This window comes from Molothrus ater, chromosome 6 (assembly GCF_012460135.2).
Source record: "Molothrus ater isolate BHLD 08-10-18 breed brown headed cowbird chromosome 6, BPBGC_Mater_1.1, whole genome shotgun sequence".
Taxonomy (NCBI): domain Eukaryota; kingdom Metazoa; phylum Chordata; class Aves; order Passeriformes; family Icteridae; genus Molothrus; species Molothrus ater.
Window position 1 is genome coordinate 17,855,980 of NC_050483.2, and position 9,589 is coordinate 17,865,568.

At 45.7% G+C, this 9,589-nt stretch overlaps 1 protein-coding gene across 2 annotated transcripts in view; it reads right to left on the reverse strand.

The window, feature by feature from the left end:
* Positions 1-8,213, reverse strand: part of CRACR2B (calcium release activated channel regulator 2B) — a 38,488-nt gene extending 30,275 nt beyond the window's left edge. The window contains exon 1 of one of the 2 annotated variants that reach the window (XM_036384361.2): positions 8,175-8,194. The gene's annotated coding sequence lies outside the window, so the exon portion shown is untranslated. Of the gene's footprint in view, positions 1-8,174 lie in introns of both variants that reach the window. The other variant, XM_036384362.2, reaches the window with a different exon arrangement.
* Between the last annotated feature and the right edge of the window lie 1,376 nt (positions 8,214-9,589).

Genomic DNA, 9,589 nt, shown 5'->3' on the forward strand with positions numbered 1-9,589 from the left:
AAAAAGGTGTGCAATGGGTCACAGCAGAGTTGGTCTAGCCCAGCATCCTACCCTCAACAGTGGCTGTGAATGGCTGGTGAAGGAAGAGTTACAGCAGGGCAAGCAAAGAGAAAACTTCCCTGAAGACATCTGCCAACTAATTGCCACTGTCAGCCTGGGGCAGTTCCTGAGCCAGTGAGTCCTTCCTTATCTTCCAAGACACTCCAGCCTCCCTTTGAAACTGTATGAAAGCATTCACTGTTGCCATGAGCATGCTGACAGAAGCAGGGTGCCTGCAGCAGCCAGTGCGTGCTGACAGAGCTTCATGGGACTATTCCTCTTTTCTGGGTACACCTGTTCAACCAGCATCAGCTCCATGAGAGATGGAGTCCTAACTTCAAACAAGCCCTTCACCTCTGGGAACCGTGCTGGAGACCAAAAACTCCTCTCCCAGGGCCTGGGAGATATAATGGGAAGATGGGAGTGCTGGGGATCCAGAAGGCTCCAATTGCCCTGGTCAGCAATGTTCTCCTTGAGCCCTGTCTTCCCCCATCCCACAGGACGTGAGCCTGTGCTCAAGGTCAGCTCTGATACTGCACAGTCCAGGTTTGGGCAGTGTCCAACACCTCAAAAACCTGATCCAGAGCTATGGGTTATACCAGGTAACCCCTGCCATAGTACGTCCTGGGGCTTAGCAAGCAAAAATTCACCTCCTCCCGCAAGATGACTTTCCCAGAGCATGGAAAGCAAACAAGTCTTCTCAGACACAGCACAGCACAGGAAATTGCCTGCCATAAAGTCAGCTAGCACCAGCTCCTGTGTTTCTACACTGAGGAAACTCAGACCAGTCCTACATGACTATTTTAACTACCTAAAGCATAAACTGAGGTTTGTCCTCTGCAAAGCTGTGGCAGAAAGTCAGATGGCTCTCACAGGCTTGGCATTGTTTAGGAAAATCATAAGGCTTGAATTTTAATCCTGACTCAGCTGGCCATATGGCCGTGGGTAAGTCACATCACCTGCCTCTGCCTATAGACTGTCAGCTCCTCCAGTTTGTTTCCTGATGCTTGTGACAGCTGGCACTTTAAGATTCAATATCTGGAGACTGATAGTTACATGTGAAACTCAAGCATCCAAAGTTTCAAAGCCTCGAAGCTGAAGAATGAAAAACTTGAATACAGAAACTTGCAAATTTCAACAGAAAGAACAGACACAAGTTGCTTTTCCTGGAAAAGGGAGGTGCTGCTTTCAAGGTAGCACTACAAGGTCATAATTTCCAATTTATTGCCTAAAAAAACTTCTCCTCTTGTAGCTGTAAGCAGAGTTAAAGAGGTACAGGAAAGTCATGGATAAAATGCTATCAACAGCCAAGCCCTTATCTAGGTGACCCTGACCACCATGTGCACATGACAACTTTGGGGTGTTGGGGTTTTTTCGTTTTTTCCACAGCCCAATGAGAAGGAGGAAAGTGAGGAGTGCAGCCAAATTTCCTCAGCTGGTCCTTAGATGACCCTAGTTACTGCAGTGCATTGTGCATGCACTGAATACACTGCATTCCTAGCAGTCCTCCCCAGTGCAAGACAATGAACCAACAGTTAATGAAGGAGGGAAAAACTAAGCACAACTGGCTGAGTGGCTTACCCAGGATTACAGAACCAGGCCAGTGTTTGGGTCCTGTAGAGGGAACCTATAAGAGAAAGCTTTGCTGTACCACTGAATTTTTGGTGACAGAGTGGTAGAAGGTAAAATTAAAGAAGAGTGTATAGGTGTACCACAAGCTGAAGTGCTCAGATACTTGCTGGGAGGTTTCCCAAAAGACATCCTCCTGTATCTCCGCCTAAGACAATATTATTAGAAACAACAAAACCACCCCCATACTAAAGCTAAATATTTAAGCCATTTATTTAAACAAATCAGAAGAACACACACCCTTTTCCTTTCTATCTTGATGAAGAAAAAGAAGTCTTACAACTCCAAAGGAAGGAATTCACCAGGTGTTTAGGCACACAGTGATCACACTCCTGGTGCCTATGCTGGACGAGACAGGTTTGATCCCATACACGAGAAGTTATTACACAAATAGGAGATGAAGGGCTGGGTAAGGGATCACTGCAGCAGAAGTGATCACTGTTGCTCCAGCACATTACAAATGCACAACAAAAGCAGGCCAAGATGCAATAAAGCATTTGTTGCTTGGTCATGGAATGGAAGCATCCCTCAGGAGCAGGTGAGCACCAGGTAAGTTTTACAAGAAAAGGGCAATAAAAACTTTACAGGTCCTTATACCAATTTATATCAAACATATGCCACTTGCTCTGTTTGTTCTACCTACCTTTTGCTCCCAAAGTTTTGAAAGCTAGCAGTTGCTATAAAAAGTGCTCATTGTAGGTCACAGTCACATCTACAAATCCCAGATTTTATAGCACTGTGAGATTCAGTGATCAAATATAGGTATTTACAGTTATTATCCTAGTTGTAGGCAAAAAGCACATATGCATTGACAAAAATCCCAGCCATACAAAACTGACCAGGCGAAGGCAGAGCAGAGCTCTTGCCAGGGAAAGACACTGACTGCTGTGACAAACCGGCCTCCACAGATGCTGAATTTCCAAAAGCTGCTCAAAGGAACTAGGTACTCACTTGATGAAAATTATTTTTAAAGGCTCTGCCAAGGCTCAGCCTGAAAAGGCTGGGAGAAGGGCAAAAAGAAAGCAGTTATTTCTCTAGTGTACTTTGTTAAAAATTAATTTTGCTCTTTCCCTTCTCTAGGAAATCTGTTTCCGTTGTTTGGAATTTGTTTGGGTTGTTGTAGGGTTCTCCCTTCCCAAAGGGAATGGCAGGAAAAGAAATACACTGAAAAATGAGAAAAACATCAATTGTTTTGTGAAAGTGTTTTTCTTTAAAAAAACCTAAGAAACCCATACACACCCTAGGCAGAAAGCCTGAAATCAGGTGTTCATATCTAGAGCTACACTTTACTCTCTCTCTTTTAATTGCCTGCACTTGACTGTATCCCTTTAAGGAAACAGGAACAAATCCAGGAACCTTTGAGTTGTTTATTCAGCAGGGGATTAGCTCAGCCTGATAGCCCTGAGCTAACCCCTGCTGCCGTGCCTTGGATGACTTCATCGTGGGATATGCCAGTAGGATACCGAGGTATATCCCAGAAACACCGACAGGTTCAAGAGCCTTCCATCATTCTGAAGAGCAACTTAAAAAGAGGCTCTGCTGCAATTCACTACTTCCCTCACCAAAGCTCATCAAAGAGGAATTATCAACTTCATTATCAGCTTCTTGATCTTTGCTAAAAAAATCTTGCCATGGGGAAAGTTGTTTGAATCAGACTCTATTCTCTTATCACCAAGCAACCTGAGAGTGGCAATGGTTCTCTTTTTCCATTTCAAGAGGTGAACAAATAAACTTGTTAAATCTGCACTCACCCATGCTTCCCGATTCACCAGCACAACAGAAACCACAGACTGTGCCAACCACTATCAGCATAAGCAGTCTGCAACACAGATAGGGACCTACAGCATCCCAAAACAACATCCTTCACCCCAGAAATTGCCACAAGTCCTCCATCACACCCTCGTGCTGCTCCCCAGCTTTGGCATTGCAGTTAGTGGCATTTTGCAGATCTCTCACACTGGCACAGCAAACAGTGAGGGAAAGTGTTTGCACTGGAACCTCTCCTACTAATTGGGCTTTTGGCTTTGCTAGGTTGTTTTGCTTTGGGAATGGAGAGAGAAAGCATCAGTTTTTCCTCTAATAATATTTTGGCCAAGAGTTAATTCTCAGCAATTAAAAACAAAATCCAAACCACATTTTTTCCATAAACAGCTAATGGTCTTGGATCTGTCAGTGTAACTAGCATACAGCAGATTTCTCAGAAAATAAAGAGCATGCCTGCAATAAGACATGACAAATAACAACAGCTAGTTTTAAAACAAGTTATTTTCATTAATTCCTTTACTTTATATAAAGGCTAACAGGTTTCCTGAAACTTTTCTTTAAAGAGCCAGAACAGAGCATTACATCACATAAAGATTCATCTTATATACTGCAGCATTAGCTGAACACCGCTAGCAGTGCTGTGAAGCTGGAGGTAGAGGCTGCTTGGAGTTCAGCAACAGAAATCAGATCATGCCTAACACCAAGTATGTTGACAACAGAGTATGTGCTCTGCAAGGGATACCTACAGACCAGGCAGGAGGCAAAGAAACTTCATTTGTCAGCCCAGATGTGGGAAAAAGAGGATAGAAGAGAGAGGACTTGGCACTTGACATCAGATACACTGGATCATTTTTGATTCAAAGTAAAAATTGAGCACACTGAGAGCCCAGGCTAAGGAGATCCCTGCTCTCTTCTACTCCTCTTTTCCAGGGGTTGTTGAGGCAGGTAGGAATGCCCCATAAGGAAGACAAGATCCAAACCTAATCTGGCATTTAAAGCTCTTCAGGAAATGACAAATCCAGGGCAGATCCTGAGCTCATTTAATGGGACATGAGTGGCAACTCCCCCTGCCTTACCTGCCCCTTTAGAGAAGGGAGCACTTGCATGCAGAGCAGGTTGTACCAGAGACAACCACCAGGATTCAGCACCCTTCTGCTGGGCTCATGGCACCTTTTACTGAACAGCTAAGGTGTCATGGAGCTAAAAGGACCTCAGCTGCTGCAGGCTCAGCAGGGACACATCAGGAGAGAGAAAGGCTGCTGAGGAGACTCCTTTCACACCCCGCAAGCAGCAGAGGCACCGGGTACACGAGGCTCCTCCCCAGCCCTCAGGAATGCAACCATGCTTGGTGTCCTGCAGACAAAAATTCAGGCTGACAGCAGGCACACCTCAGTCCTCTGCTGCTGGAGGGCCAGACACATTTCATCAGTGTTCTTGAAGTATGTCTAAGGCAAAATTATGCAGAAACAGCCTTTTGTTCAATAAATGGATAAAAGATTCTAAAGGATACACAAAGCTTCTGATGCTAAAATTTGGGCGTTGTGGAGTTGCCTGTGTAGCCAATTCCCAAATGGCAGAGATGGTGAAGAATTGTCCTCAGTCACTGCTTCCTTTAAGAAAAGAATCCAGGAGCCTCAGATTAAGCTGGTGATGGCACTTGCCCATCAAACAGGAAGAAGCACTTCTCTACAAACCCTTTGAGTGTGTCATCTCACTGACATGAGAGGCTGAGAATGTCACAGGCATTCACAAGCTGCAGAAGTGGCTGTTTTGTTCTGCTCTGAGTTTGTCCATGAAGGACTATTACAAAAAATAGCTGTTTTGGGGAAAATTTTCTTTTCCACAAATAACTAAAAGAGTGTCCTAGGAGAGTATCATCCCATTCTTATGCTGGGAGGATGAGGGTATCAGCCATTAGCTGCTGTAGGAGACACAGGGCTGGTTCAGCCTGCTCCTCAGCATGAATAGAGGCTGCTCTCACATCTGCAGAAATCCACCTGAAAATACATCGAATCTTTGATCCAAAGGACCACAGCATTTGCTGCATTTTCACCAGCAAAAAGTCTAATGAGCTGGACTTGGTACTCCAACAGCCAAAGGCCAGGCTTCTCCCCACAGCTGTCATGGCCACCATGGGTACTGAAATCCTCCCAGTTCTTCCTTTGAGTCCTCAGATCCTAGTAGCCTGTGTCATACCAGAACAAAGATTTTCCTCTCCAATAAGAAGCTGAATCTCTCCATGACAGCCTCACACCTTGTGTGGCCTCAGCAGGATCCCTCCTGGGCTGCTGGTACATATGCACCCTCAGCCAGTGAGACTGTTTAAGTCAGTCACACTCTCTAGGCTTCTTTTGAGTAGTTTTCACCTCTGTTGTAAGAGAGAGGAACATTTGGTGCTGCTTCATGGAGGATGAGCTTTCTGCCACCCAGCCTCAGGATGCTGAACAAGAAAAGTGTTCATGGCTTCTGCCAGGTGATTCCCAATCCTGTTTTACCACTTCTTCATTAAATTTCCCAACAGCCACCCACTGACTTGAGCACAAGTCCCTCCTGGCCAGCTGCAAGTTTTCCTCAGCCACTTCAGAGCCCTCTTTGTACAAAGGCTAAAAATCCATCTTACCTGAAGTAGCACAGGTGTGAGCTCAGAGCAGTGTGCAAGAGCCTCACCTTTGCTCATCAAGAGCCTTTGTCTTGAAATCAGCCTCACACAAACAAAAATTCATAGCCTTATGTTGTCCTCAGATTGCTCCCCCAGCATACACAGATAGAATATCAAACCACAACATCAGACTGCCCAATCCTTTTCTCCTTTCAAAGGAAAAACTTCTTTTTGGTAAAACATTCACATTGTTTACTGAATACATGTGGTAAACAGTGATTTCTTCTCCAGCTGAGCCAGTAAGTTCTCTGCAGAACTTGAAATCTCCTTATCCAGAGGGCTGGATACAACTGCTGGGGGGATGTGAGAAATTCAAGCATATTTTCCTCATCCCAAGAAGTCCTCCTCCAATATTTTGAGAACTGGACACCACTATTTTCTAGGCTACATGTTAGCCTAGAAATATTTTCTGGGCTACATGTTAGCAATGGGATCAGCGGGAAAAGCTTTACCTCTCTGTTCTGAACTTGCAAGGTGCACTTAAAAAACAAAAAAGGTCTGCAAATATTAACAAGTAGGAATGAGTATGGATAGGATTTCTAGGCACCACAGCTCCCTGTACAAGTATCTCTCTAGCTGATGCTGTATTGGTTTTGCCCAGGAGGGATGCATGGACAGTTTGACCTTTCTGCAAATGTTGTTAGAACAACAAACAGAGCTGAGACAGATGGGTGAAGCCAATTTCCAAGAAGACTGTTAACCCATTCTCTGCCTCCCAGAGTGGAAAATTGCCCTGTGCACAGGTGTCTGACACTTGGTTCTCTTACCTCTTGATCTACTTGCCAAGAGTAAGGCAAAGGTAAAAATTCACTCCTTCCTGTGAGCTCAGGAGGTGTTGGCTATGCTGTGCAAAACACCTTTCCTGAAATACCAGTGTAACCTATGCACTGGAAAAGGGTGAAGCCCATGCCCTGAGCAGAGACACTGCCTGGCTGTCAGATCATTGAGGGGAGCACAGGTAAAGACTTGAATCCAAACACCACCACTCCCCCCCCCCTCCCAAAAGAAGAAAGGATCAGTCTGAATGTACAAGAATTCCAGGACCTAGTACATGACACCAGAAATATCCTCTCCTTTTCTCATTCAGAGGGGACAATCACAACAAAGTACTGAAAGCCTCAGACTTCTACAAGACAGAAAACTAGAGACTGTTTTGAGCAGCCACAAGCCTTGAGCTTCTCCTCCACAAAGCAGGATAACACTGGCACATGAAGGGCACCTGCTCCTGGCATGCCAGGCACAGCTTAGTGCAAAGAGCAGTAAGAGCAAGCAACAGCATTTGAAGCAAAGTTGGAAGCAGATGCTGCATGAGGGGTGCTTTTGTTCAGCATGTACAACTGTTCTAGGAAAAGTAAAGTCACTGTGGGGTTGGGGGGATATTCCTGACTTGGACAAAACCTGTCACTGAGTCAGAAGCCCACAGCAGGAACAATGACGTGGGATTACAAAAGAGGGTGGAGGAGAATAGGGGAATAGCTATGTTTATGAGAGATAGTGGGAAATTTCCTGCCAAATGCTTTTAAAGAGAAAATTTCTAGGTGTCCTCAGAAAGCATGCAGCAGAAAAACCGTAGTCAGATCAGCCCAAGATATCAATTTCTTTTAAAAAAATAATTTAAAAAAATCACAATCTCACACATTCTAATATTCAGCTATTACTCCAAATCAGCAAGTCACTAGAATCAGTTATGCATCTCTCAGAACCACATCAGAACTGAGAGCAAGTTTCTTCAATTCGATGTTGGCAAAGACTTCGAGTGATCCAAACTGAAGCATTAATTAATTAAGCACCCCCAGCTCTTGAAAACCAAACAATAAATTTTCCTTCCTCTGTCAAGGGACTAACAACTGATTTTTGCAGTGATATACAATGCCACTGCACTCACTGAGCTCCACTTTGCTGCTTTAAAGCAAAAGCAGGAAGTCGGAACAGAAAATTCCTAGGGAGAGACTCTGCTGAGACAGAGCAACTCACAAACTCGTCCAGACTTCCTGCTAAAACAATTCTTTGCCCAAAAGAGAGACGTTCTTCCCTCCCCTCCTACCCCACCCCATTTGGTCTCTCTGCAGGTGTCCCCAGATACCTGGAGCAGCAGGACAGTGTTGCTCCCCTTGCCTGGAAGCAGCAGTGTATTCCACAGCACAAGGCTAGCGGGGAAGGAGCACAGCCACTGTAAATAGAGGATCAGAGCTGCTCCGAGCCAGGAGGTGTGGTCTGCACTGCTCCCTACGCATCTCAGCCCTTTTCCAACACAGCCTCGCAGTCCTCAGTTCAGAGGGCAGCACAAGAAACCCTGCCCTTGAGCTTCCAAGGTAAATTCCTTGTAATCCTGCCTTGTGCACAGCTGAGAGGGAGAGGGGCTTTATGGGCTGCCTTAGGCAAGAGGGGAAGAAGGGGTAAGGAAGCAGACGATCCCTCATCTCACATCAACTTACCTTCCCTGAAAAACTCTAGCTGCTTCTACTTAGATTGCTGCCTTGCCCCTAACCAGTTTCCACCAGGCAAGGGCTGGAAACTACCCCTGTGAATCCTGCCTCAAGTTTAAGGCCAGTTTTACGAGGCTGGCAACCTGCTTTCACAAAGAGAAGCAGAGAGAACTCAGGAAAGAGAGAAGCAAAGCATAAAATGACAGGACAAGGAGCATGTTTCCAAAGCATCATAAAACACACACCAGGGGTGGGGTGCACATCCCAGGACTGTCTCACTAAAGCAGCCAGAAGTGCCAGCCTCTGTTCTGCCACTGACAGAGCACCACTCTATCCCACAGCATCCCCAAAAGGGAGCAAAGCCATCCCTGCCTGCTGACAGCTGGAGATGCGATGGGGATTTGTCACTCAGTGGCAGCTCCAGAGTCCCCAGGCAGCACAAAGATGCTCTCAGCTGTGTCAGGTCCTGCTAGCTAACCCTGAGGTCTTCTCAGGAAAGGTGACAAAAGAAAGACAAAAAGGAAAGTGTTAAGACCCTGGCAGGCTGGCTCTTCATCACCTGGTAAGGTTTTGTGTCCTTTTCTCACCCCTACCCCAAATGCCTTTTGCCCAGGAAACAAGCTTTGCCATACAAATCCTGAGCAGGCAAGCCTACCCTCTACAGAGAGGAAAACTCCCTCTTCCACCAAGTTTCCACTGAGAAGACTCCAGCTGGTGTCTGAAGAGCAGAGATGTCATCAATCTCCAAAGATAGGAGCTCCAAACAGCCCCATTCTCCCAGCAACAAGCAAATGGGACCTGCAGAAGGCAAAGATGGGTCCTTCCCTATTATTCTAAGATGGTTATTTCAAAACCCAGACTAAAAAAAGGGACAGTGAAGCCTACTACGAACAATTACAGTTGTCTTTACTAGAGATTTAACAGGGCCAGAGAGTTCCCCTGAGCATCTGGGAGGTCTCTGTGCTAGCAGAGGGCATGAGGATCACCTTTCCATTCCTCATAGGCCCAGCTTTGCCTCAGCTGTAGGACCCCAAATCCCCTGGGGCAGGTTCTAACAGTGCAGCTGTGGCAA